Source organism: Eubalaena glacialis, chromosome 6 (assembly GCF_028564815.1).
Source record: "Eubalaena glacialis isolate mEubGla1 chromosome 6, mEubGla1.1.hap2.+ XY, whole genome shotgun sequence".
NCBI classification, from domain to species: Eukaryota; Metazoa; Chordata; class Mammalia; order Artiodactyla; family Balaenidae; genus Eubalaena; species Eubalaena glacialis.
In genome coordinates, this window is record NC_083721.1 from 37,368,856 (window position 1) to 37,380,971 (window position 12,116).

Sequence of the window (12,116 nt, forward strand, 5' to 3'; positions counted from 1 at the left end):
TAAAGCACCTCAAAGTTGCCAAAAGATTTTGGAAGTGATAGGTCACAAGGTTTTACCTAGATAGGAAGAAAAGGAATGCCAAAAATAAGTTTGGGCTCCCAAATGATTTCCCTCACTCTCAACATTTGTCTACTGACTAGGGCAAAGAGCACATATGTTTTTGCCATTTTGTCAAAGGAGGGAGATCAGTTTTCCTCAATGAATACCAATTTTCTCTCTCTCTCTCTCTGTTTCTCTCTCTCCTTACCAGAGGCAGCAGGAATTATTGAGGACTCCTGTGCTACTATCTACCTGTACTTAGGCAAGCGGTTCTTAACCCTCACTGCACAATAAACTCTTTTGGAGTCCTAGTAAATTACATCAGTTCTCAACCCCCATCTCTCCCCATCAAATCTCTGGAGGTAGGTTGCCAGCAAAGGTAATTTTTTTTGTAAGACCACCAGGTGGTTCTAACACATAGCCAGGATTGTGTACTTCTGCTCTATCAAAGCAATCTAGAAAACACACACACACACACACACACACACACATACAATTTTAAACTCCTAATTATAAAGATCCATCAGTCCAATATCAAATGTAAACTTTCACTTTATATAAGAAAATGTTCAAAGTCGTATTCTTGATTAGTGGTTTTAATAGTGCTTGAGTATAACTTAAAAGGGTAGGTTTTATGTGATATGATCTTATAAAATGAAAAAAATAATAATCTCTTTCATATTGAAGATATTCTAGAAGGCTGAACAAAACTTTTCCACCCCATTGATCTGTACAAATGTAAATTCTATTATGTCGGTGTCTAAGTCAGTTTAGGCTGCTCTAACAGAATACCATAGATAGGCGGCTTAAACAGCAAGAATTTATTTCTCACAGTTCTACAGACTGGGAAGTCCGAGATCAAGGGGACAGTAGATCCAGTATTATAGTGAGGGCACTCTTCTTTGTTTGCAATCAGCTGACTTCTAGGTGTGTCCTCACATGGCAGAGAGCAAGAAAGAGGGAAAGAAAGCACTCTGGTCTACTCTTATGAGGACACTGGTCATATTCGTGAGGGCTCCACCCGCATGACCTAATTACTTCCCAAAGACCCCACTTCCTAATACTATCACATAGTGGGCTGAAATATTAACATATGATTTTGGGGGAGACCCAGCATTCAGTCCATAACAGTGAGCTAAGGGAGGTCTAAATTCTGGGAACAGAAAGGACAGTGCTTCTCTGTAAAAACAAAACAAAACAGGAGAATTATACATTTACTCTTAAAATGTATTATTAAGTAATTCTTCAATTTTTAAAAAACTGAATCAAAAGAACTACTTGAAAGTATACAAAACATGTGTTTTAATTATGTTTAAACTGTTATACTTTGACTCATTAATCACCACATTATATAAGACCAAGATAATTATTTTACATGAATAAAAGGGATTTTATATTATAGATTAGTATTACATAAAATGTTCAAACTTATGTCTAATATTGATGTATTCAATAAATAAAAATGTAAAGATTGGCAATAAGATATTTTAAAATATAATGATATTCTTATAATAAGTAATCAAAGCCTGTGTTCAAGATAAAATAAGCCTGGTGGTGGGAAGGGGCGGGATTTTGCCAGCCGTGGCTGCCACTGGAGCCGGTGTCCGGGCTGGTGATGGGGTTAATTCCCTTTCTTTCTTTTTTTTTTTTTTTTTAACATCTTTATTGGAGTATAATTGCTTTACAATGGTGTGTTAGTTTCTGCTTTATAACAAAGTGAATCAGTTATACATATACATATGTTCCCATATCTCTTCCCTCTTGCATCTCCCTCCCTCCCACCCTCCCTATCCCACCCCTCTAGGTGGTCACAAAACACAGAGCTGATCTCCCTGTGCTATGCGGCTGCTTCCCACTAGCTATCTATTTTACATGTGGTAGTGTATAATGTCCATGCCACTCTCTCACTTTGTCACATCTTACCCTTCCCCCTCCCCATATCCTCAAGTCCATTCTCTAGTAGGTCTGTGTCTTTATTACCGTCTTGCCACTAGGTTCTTCATGACCTTTTTTTTTTTCCTTAGATTCCCTAATTCCCTTTCGTAAGACTCTTAACTTGCACCCACCCAGCCCCTCCGTCGCCCTGCTGCGCCGCGCTCCAACCGCCTCCTCCTCCTCCTCCTCAGTAACGAGGGCCCCTGAAAGGTATGATATATTTGATCCAAGACAGTCCATTTCAGTCCAGGAATCTACAGTGGTGACAAGGACATGGGACTCCTCCTGCCAGATTCCAAATTGGTCAAGACAATTGACATCCTGGCTGACAACTGTGAGAAAGAACCTTGGATTATTTTATTTTATTTTTCCGGACACCACAATTCCACATCCATAGGACACATCAGGCTTCAAGTTCCCTGTAGAATTCTAAAATAACCTTTGCTAATGAGTATGTCTGATACTGTTACTGTAAAAAATGAAACTGAAGCAATGAAGGATTTGGAAGCAGAAGTGAAAGATACAACTGGAGTTGTAAATCAAAATCAGAAAACTGGGCTTCCCTGGTGGCGCAGTGGTTGAGAATCTGCCTGCCAATTCAGGGGACACGGGTTCGAGCCCTGGTCTGGGAGGATCCCACATGCCGCGGAGCGACTGGGCTCGTGAGCCACAACTACTGAGCCTGCGCGTCTGGAGCCTGTGCTCCGCAACAGGAGAGGCCGCAATGGTGAGAGGCCCGCGCACCGCGATGAAGAGTGGCCCCCGCTTGCCGCAACTAGAGAAAGCCCTCGCACAGAAACAAGGACCCAACACAGCCATAAATAAATAAATTAATTAATTAATTTTAAAAAAAATCAGAAAACTATGGTAAGATTTTGGCAGAGAAGAATGAACATTGCATTGACAACAATATTGATTTGCAGGAGAAAATTCAGATCCAGATAACACAATCATTTGAAAAAGAGGAGAAGCCCTCAAAAGAGGAAGCAGAAGAAGAAAAAGCCAGTGATAAGTTGCCCAGAAAAATGTTATCAAGAGATTCTAGGTCAAGAATACACTGATTCAACTGGCATAGGTCTACATGAATTTTTAGTAAATACATTAAAAAACAATCCCAGGGACAGTATGATGCTGTTGAAATTAGAACAAGAAATTTTAGATTTCATTGGTAATAATGAGTCTCCACGTAAAAAATTCCACCCAGTGACATCTTACCATAGGATGCTATTACACAGAGTCGCTGCTTACTTTAGATTAGACCACAATGTTGATCAGAGTGGGAAGTCTGTCATAGTAAACAAAACTAGCAATACAAGAATACCTGATCAGAAATTTAATGAACATATTAAGGATGATAAAGGTGAAGACTTTCAGAAACGATATATCCTCAAGAGAGATAACTCTACCTTTGACAAAGATGATAACCAGATGAGAATACGTTTGAAAGCTGACAGAAGAAGCAAATCTATAGAAGAAAGAGAAGAAGAGTGCCAGAGAGCTAGAGACCAAATATTTTCCCAAGATCCCCTGTGTTCCCAAGAGAATTATATTATTGACAAAAGAATCCAAGATGAGGATGCTAGTAGCACCCAGCAGAGGCGCCAGATATTTAGAGTTAGTAAAGATTCTTCAGGAAGATCAACAAATAGCCATCAAAGCAGCAGTGAGAACGAGTTGAAGTACTCTGAATCACGACCCTGGAGCAGCACAGATTCAGACAGCTCTCTCTGAAACTTCAATCCTGCTGTAAACTAAAGCCAGCAGCTTCAGGGGAATTTCAGTTCTGACAAGAGGTCCTGGAAACAGCAAAAGCATAGGCAGGCTTTCAAAAACAGGTCAGCCCTTCATAAACCCAGATGGGAGTCCAGTTGTGTATAATCCTCCTATGACTCAACAACCAGTTAGAACCCAAGGGCCTGGACCTCCACAGCCACCTCTGCCACCCCCATCACCTCAACAGCAAGCAGCTCAGCACATTTTCTCCCAGCAGGACAACCATGGGTCTCAGTGTAGCCGCCTGAGTCTTGCCCGCCAGCCATCTGGGATGGCTCTGATCCTCTTGCCACCATGTTTCAGTCCACTGTTGTTCTTCAGTACAGCAGTCTGGTTACATCACGACAGCAGCCCCGCCACCACCACCACCGCCTCCTCTTCCTCCCCTACCACCTGGGCAGCAAGTCCCTACTGCTGGCTATTCTGCCTCTGGTCATCCTGTCAGCCAGCCTGTGCTCCAGCAGCAAGGATATATTCAGCAGCCCTCTCCACAGATGCCTGCCTGATATTGTGCTCCAGGCCACTACCACTCCAGTCAACCTCAGTATCGCCCGGTCCCTTCTGTCCATTACAATTCACATCTAAACCAACCACTACCCCAGCCTGCCCAGCAGACAGGTTATCAAGTTATGCCCAACCAGCAGCAAAACTACCAGGGGACAGTTGGAGTTCAGCAACCCCAGAGTCAGAGCCTAGTTTGTGGCCAGCCCAACAGCATTGGAAATCAGATTCAAGGAGTGGTCATTGCCTATCCTTCAGTGCCATCATATCAGGTTTCACTGCCTCAAGGTTCTCAAGGAATTGCCCATCAGACTTTTATCAACAGCCTGCTATGTTCCCTAATCAGTCTAATCAAGGATCTATGCCTACAGCAGGAGTGCCAGTTTACTACAGCATCATTCCACCTGGCGAACAAAATAATTTAAGCTCCTCCCTCAGTAGGTTACTTGCAACATCCAGGATCAGAACAAGTACAGTTGCCTCGAACTACTTCCCCATGCAATTCCCAGCAGCTCCAAGGCCACCAGTGTGCAGCTGTGCCACCTCCACCACCTGGTGGTGGAATGGTGACGATGCAGCTCAGTGTACGAAACAATCCACAATCTCGTGCCTATTCACCCCCACAGTGGCAACAAAACAAATATTACGGTGATCACCAGAGAGGACAGAAGTATGTGGAATTTAGCAGTAGAGACAATATTGTTCGGGAGATGCCAGATACCCGTTACTTGTTCAGCCACTGCAGTACAACCCTCTTGCTGTTCTGCACGGACACATTCCAGCCCAACAGGGTCAGCCTGGCAACAGGCATGGAAACCGAGGAAGCAAACAAGCTAAAAAAGCTGCATCCACTGACCTTGGTGCAGGAGAAGCAGTTGTTGGGAAGGTCTTGGAAATTACTGAACTACCAGATGGAATAACTCGTGTGGAAGCTGAGAAGCTTTGGGGGGAATTCTTTAAAATTGGCGCCAAGATCTGGTGGCTCCGGGACCCCCAGTCCCAGCCCCAGCTGAGTCATCACCCCCTCCGCTGTAGCAACGGGGACAGCACTGTCAACCCCGAAAGTTCTAAACCTAGTGACTTGGCCTCCACGTACACTGTCTTAGACACATTCCCCTCCATCTCCGCTGCACAGAATGCTCTGAAGAAACAAATGAACTCAGTCAATAAGTTTAAGCTGAGAACAAGCAAGAAGCACTATGACTTTCACATTTTGGAAAGGGCAAGTTCTCAGTAACAGCCACCTTGGACCCATGGCCTTTGTGATTCCCCTGTCCTCACCCATCTTTAACTGGCTTGGTATTTGGAGCTTCTGTTAACATGAGACTCCTAGGATGTATGGTCGTGGCATTACAACTTCTGAAGACAGGCCAGTGATCCAGCAAAGGGGGGGAAAATACACATTTCACCCCAGATGCCTGTAGGAATCCACATCGGAATGATACAGAGTTAGCAGCTTTTTCTGAGGAAATGCTGTTCAACTGCCTCCTAACTTTTATAGTTATTTTGTTTTATATTTCTGAATTCTTGTATCAGCTCTATTGTACAGCAAATCATTCTTCAAAATGATTACAACCAGTTGCAACCTGTATTTCTTTTTTTGCAGCCAGCACAGTGTGACCCAACATAGAATTTGGGGGAAAAAGAATGCAAGAGTGTAATAACCAAGTCACAAGCATGTACTGTCTTTGGGGGGCTGGATGGTGACTAAGGAGACCCCACAAATAGAAGACTACTCTTCCCTGTGTCTCTAGACACAGAAACAATTTCCAGAAAATATAGCATAGGGTCTTTTCCTTATTCACTTAGGTCGTATAAACATTAAGTGTAAAGTAAATTATGTTCTTAACACCTCTTAATCAAACCACTTAGGTTCAAAGGGGAATAGGAATCATTCTAGGCAGGAAAATACTTCCTTTTTTTTTTTTTTAAATCTCCCTCCAATAATTAAATGCCACTTATTTTCATTCCCTTCCTTGCGGATTTTTTTGTCACCTGAGGAAATGCATTTGATGAGTGCTGGAAACTTCTTAAGTGGTTTAAAATGTGTTTTCATTGTTTGCAGCAGATCACTGGACATCAAAGATTCATTGCACTTATGAACAAGGAACCTGTTTTTCAATTTACAAGGCTGTACAATGTGTGCTGATGCAAGCCTTTTTCAGTTCAAGAGAATAAATGTTTACAAATATATACCCACTTTGTCTTTTGTAAATTAAAATCATGTTTTTAAATGAGAAAAAAAAAAGATAAAATAAGCCCAATGCAATGCACTTTATTTTAACTAGGTTTAGTGATTGTCCAAAAAGTAATTCTCAAATTAGAAAAATTATGCTTCATGTATATCAGGAGTACTATCTTCCTGTTTACAACAAGGTTTTTTTTTTTTTTTTCTTTTTTCTTTTTTCGCTGCCCCGTGCAGCATGTGGGATCCTACTTCCCCGACCAGGGATCGAACCCGTGCCCCCTGCATTGGAAGCGCGGAGTGCTAACCACTGGACCGCCAGGGAAGTCCCTACAATAAGGTTTTATTCACCTTGATTTTTATAATTACTCCAATAAAATATCTGTAATACCTTCTCATATTAGAATTATAAATAATTATTTGTGGTAATCTAAATTTTACTTATGATATTAAGTTCAATTTAATGACTTATTTCTAAATATTTGGAGGAAAAACATTTTATTTTATCCTCTATTAGAAGAATATCAACTGTTTCTAAAAGCAACTGTCAGTTTTACTGTATTTACTATGGCAACAAGCCTAGTTATTATGTGTGTATGATTTATTTTCAGCAGATGTATAATTATTCCTAAAACAAGCAGATATATACTCTTACAAAATTAACTTTTTATATTTGAAGTTGTAAAGCATGGTAGTTCCAAACCATAGAACATAAAACCCTTAAAACTTCCACTTTTCATCCCTGACTTATAAATAATATTTAGCACTTCTGACAAAAAGAATCTTATAACAGAATTCACTTACTGGAATAAAGCAGTCCAATAGATAATATGCTTGCCGCCTAATTTTTTCTCCTTTACCTTTGGTACCAGAAAGACTTAGTACTTATGATGGCCAGGACACCACAGTCCCTTTAATGCTCAAAGCAGTAAATGCTTCCAAATTAAGTTTTCATCTTGATTGTAACCACCTGACTCTTTGTTAGACCTCCAGAGCTACTCATTTTGCTATTTTGCAGTATAATCATTATACAACCACACAATGCTCCCTACGAGTCTTGTCATTAGGGTGATATAAATTTATTCCTCTACTCCTGAACTTCCAACAAGGTGACAGTCCTCTGTTAATGGAAGCCTTGCAAATACCAAGGAGAGAATTGTGGCAGTATCACAAACTGTTATCCCAATCTGGGGCGGCAAAAGTGTATTCATAGCTTAGTGATAGAATAATTCTAATTTTCAAAGTGAAAAATCAAGGAAATAAAATTTTCCTTCACTAAATTTGACTGCTTTTTATAAAATAACTTTGTTGCATGATTATACCAAAAATCTCCTTTTTTTAATCTGCCTTATCATACATACATGCCCGTCACTGCTGATATTATCCTAAATCTTCTAGGAAGATGGGAAAACCAATAGGATTCTAATTTTAAAACTAGCTAAACTTCAGATATATTTGTACTACCCTGAACAAAAGATTCTCCTCTGGCTTTATGTTCTTCCCCATGTGGGATCCACAGACTCTCCTTTTCGGAGATAGTGATGACTTTCCTATTAATTGAGAGACATCAAATCAGTCTCAGAATCTGTTATAAGCAGATATAGGTTATGACTGCAAGAGACTGAAGCATATAGTTAGTCTTATTATCAATGTGTATGTAGTATCCTTTCTGTAACATCTGCTCAAGCAACCACTTCATGAGCTATAATCTGGATAACTGTTCTTTGTTCTTCTGTAAGACCAGACGAAATTAGCTCTTGAACCATGATGGAAAAAGCCTTATTATGTCTTACTGACCACTGTAACTATAGTCAGACTATAAGGAATATCACTGGATTCACATATTCCCTTCTCAAAAAAGAATATATTGCTTATATATATATATCTTCTGCCTTTTATATGATGAAAAATACCATGGAAAAAACAGATTATTCAGTTATAATCCCTATATCTGGTTCTGCAAGCTCTTCACGTGAGGATTGGCAACTTTTCTCTTGACATAATCTACGCATGCTTAGCTCCTTGTTTAGCAGTGGGTGACAAAAGTCTGGAGATAATCCTATTCCTACAATGCTCAAACATAGGATCTCCGGAGTTTTATATCCTGCTCGGTAGCTGGTCTCTGACTAAAAGTCACAAAAGCAATCATGCAGTAGAAAAATTAGAAGACATAGTACATGTTGAAACTCAAATAATTATCAATGTGATAAGTAACAACTAAAACAAGAGTAGGGTGGATGGATCATGGAAATAAATAGTATATTCTGTAACCCCTGTAGAAAATTACTAAAAGGGAATATGAGAATTAAGAACAGAGCCCAATAGAATAGCTTCTAGACTCATATCTTTTCCATATTATGCAGGCCATACAAGTTAATTTTCAATAAGATAATGTTAAAATAAATATTGTCGTGTTATTTGTACGTGATTTCTAATGGATCGATTAATATTGTTTTGCTTATAATTAATAAGTGAAACAGCATGAGATATAACAATTAACTATTAACTAGACCCATCTGCATTTAAATATATTTAACTTATACTCTTACAGGTTTTTTGCTGAGTAACCTTTTTTAAGAGCTATAATATTGACTTTTTCTCCCAATTCCAGTTCTCCTTAAAAAACTTAAATATCTAAAAAATAACATGTTTTGATTTCTCTTCTATATTTTAGAATTAAATTGACCTTGAACCTCAAGATGGCGGAAGAGTAAGACCTGGAGATCACCTTCCTCCCCACAAATACATCAGAAATACATCTACATGTGGAACAACCGCTACAGAACACCTACTGGACGCTGGCAGAAGACCTCAGACCTCCCAAAAGGCAAGAAACTCCCCACGTACCTGGGTAGGGCAAAAGAAAAAAGAAAAAACAGAGACAAAAGAATAGGGATGGGACCTGCACCAGTGGGAGGGAGCTGTGAGGGAGGAAAGGTTTCCACACACTAGGAAGGCCCTTCACGGGCGGAGACTGTGGGTGGCAGAGGGGGAAGCTTCGGAGCCACGGAGGAGAGCGCTGCAACAGGGGTGCGGAGGGCAAAGCGGAGAGATTCCTGCACAGAGGATCGGTGCCGAGTAGCACTCACCAACCCGGAGAGGCTTGTCTGATCACCCGCCTGGGCGGTCGGGGGCTGGGAGCTGAGGCTCGGGCTTCGGAGGTCAGATCCCAGGGAGAGGACTGGGGTTGGCTGCGTGAACACAGCCTGAGGGGGGCTATTGCACCACAGCTAGCTGGGAGGGAGTCTGGGAAAAAGTCCAGAGCTGCCGAAGAGGCAAGAGACTTTTTCTTGCCTCTTTGTTTCCTGGTGCGCGAGGAGAGGGGATCAACAGTGCGGCTTAAAGGAGCTCCAGAGACGGGAGTGAGCCACGGCTGTCAGTGCGGACCCCAGAGACGGGCATGAGACGCTAAGGCTGCTGCTGCAGCCACCAAGAAGCCTGTGTGCAAGCACAGGTCACTCTCCACACCTCCCCTCCCGGGAGCCTGTGCAGCCCGCCATGGCCAGGCTCCCGTGATCCAGGGACAACTTCCCCGGGAGAGCACACGGCACGCCTCAGGCTGGTGCAACGTCATGCCGGCCTCTGCCGCCGCAGGCTCGCCCCGCACCCGTACCCTTTCCTCGCCCCGGCCTGAGTGACCCAGAGCCCCCGAATCAGCTGCTCCTTTAACCCCGTCCTGTCTAAGCAAAGAACAGACACCCTCAGGTGACCTACACGCAGAGGCGGGGCCAAATCCAAAGCTGAACCCTGGGAGCTGTGCAAACAAAGAAGAGAAAGGGAAATCTCTCCCAGCAGCCTCAGGAGCAGCGGATTAAATATCCTCAATCAACTTGATGTACCTGCATCTGTGGAATACCTGAGTAGACAACGAATCATCCCAAATTGAGGGGGTGGACTTTGGGAGCAACGATATATATATATTTTTTCCTTTTTCTCTTTTTGTGAGTGTATGTGTATACTTCTGTGTGTGATTTTGTCTGTATAGCTTTTCTTTTACCACTTGTCCTAGGGCTCTGTCTGTCCGTTTTTTTTTAGTATAGTTTTTAGAGCCTGTTATCATTGGTGGATTTGTTTTTGGGTTTGGTTGCTCTTTTCTTTATTTCTTTTTTTTTTTAATACTTAATTTTTTTATTTTTAATAATTATTTTTTATTTCAATAACTTTATTTCCTTTCTTTCTTTCCTTCTTTCTTCCTTCTTTCTTTCTTTCTTTCTTTCTTTCTTTCTTTCTTTCTTTCTTTCTTTCTTTCTTTCTTCCTTCCTTCCTTTCTTTCTTTCTTTCTTCCTTTCTTTCTTTCTTCCTTCTTTCTTTCTTCCTTCTTTCTTTCTTTCTTTCTTTCTTTCTTTCTTTCTTTCTTTTCTTTTCTCCTTTTATTCTGAGCCGTGTGGATGACAGGGTCTTGGTGCTCCAGCTGGGTGTCAGGCCTGTGCCTCTGATGTGGGAGAGCTGAGTTCAGGACACTGGTCCATTAGAGGCCTCCCAGCTCCACATAATACCAAATGGCGAAAATCTCCCAGAGTTCTCCATCTCAACACCAAGACCCAGCTCCACTCAACGACCAACAAACTACAGTGATGTACACCCTATGCCAAACAACTAGCAAGACAGGAACACAACCCCACCCATTAGCAGACAGGCTGCCTAAAATCATAATAAGGTCATACACACCCCAAAACACACCACCAAACGCGGACCTGCCCACCAGAAAGACAAGATCCAGCCTCATCCACCAGAACACAGACACTAGTCCTCTCCACCAGGATGCCTACACAACCCACTGAACCAAACTTACCCACTGGGGGCAGACACCAAAAACAACGGGAACTACAAACCTGCAACCTGCAAAAAGGAGACCTCAGACACAGTAAGTTAAGCAAAATGAGAAGACAGAGAACCACACAGCAGATGAAGGAGCAAGGTAAAAACCCACCAGACCAAACAAATGAAGAGGAAATAGGCAGTCTACTTGAAAAAGAATTCAGAATAATGCTAGTAAAGATGATCCAAAATCTTGGAAATAGAATGGAGAAAATACAAGAAACGTTTCACCTAGACCTACGACCTAGAAGAACTAAAGAACAAACAAACAATGATGAACAACACAATAAATGAAATTAAAAATTCTTTAGAAGGAATCAGTAGCAGAATAACTGAGGCAGAAGAACGGATAAGTGACCTGGAAGATAAAAGAGTGGAAATAACTACTGCAGAGCAGAATAAAGAAAAAAGAATGAAAAGAATTGAGGACAGTCTCAGAGACCTCTGGGACAACACTAAACACACCAACATTCGAATTATATGGGTCCCAGAAGAAGAAGAGAAAAAGAAAGGGACTGAGAAAATATTTGAAGAGATTATAGTTGAAAAGTTCCCTAATATGGGAAAGGAAATAATTAATTAAGTTCAGGAAGCGCAGAGAGTCCCATACAGGATAAATCCAAGGAGAAACATGCCAAGTCACATATTGATCAAACTATCAAAAATTAAATACAAAGAAAAAATATTAAAAGCAACAAGGGAAAAACAACAAATAACATACACAGGAATCCCCATAAGGTTACCAGCTGATATGTCAGAAGAAACTCTGCAAGCCAGAAGGGAGTGGCAGGACATATTTAAAGTGATGAAAGGGAAAAATCTACAACCAAGATTACTCTACCCAGCAAAGATCTCATTCAGACTT

At 41.3% G+C, this 12,116-nt stretch overlaps 1 pseudogene; it reads left to right on the forward strand.

The window, feature by feature from the left end:
• Positions 1-2,247: 2,247 nt before the first annotated feature.
• Positions 2,248-5,485, forward strand: LOC133093224 (R3H domain-containing protein 1-like; annotated as a pseudogene).
• The last annotated feature ends 6,631 nt before the right edge of the window (positions 5,486-12,116 follow it).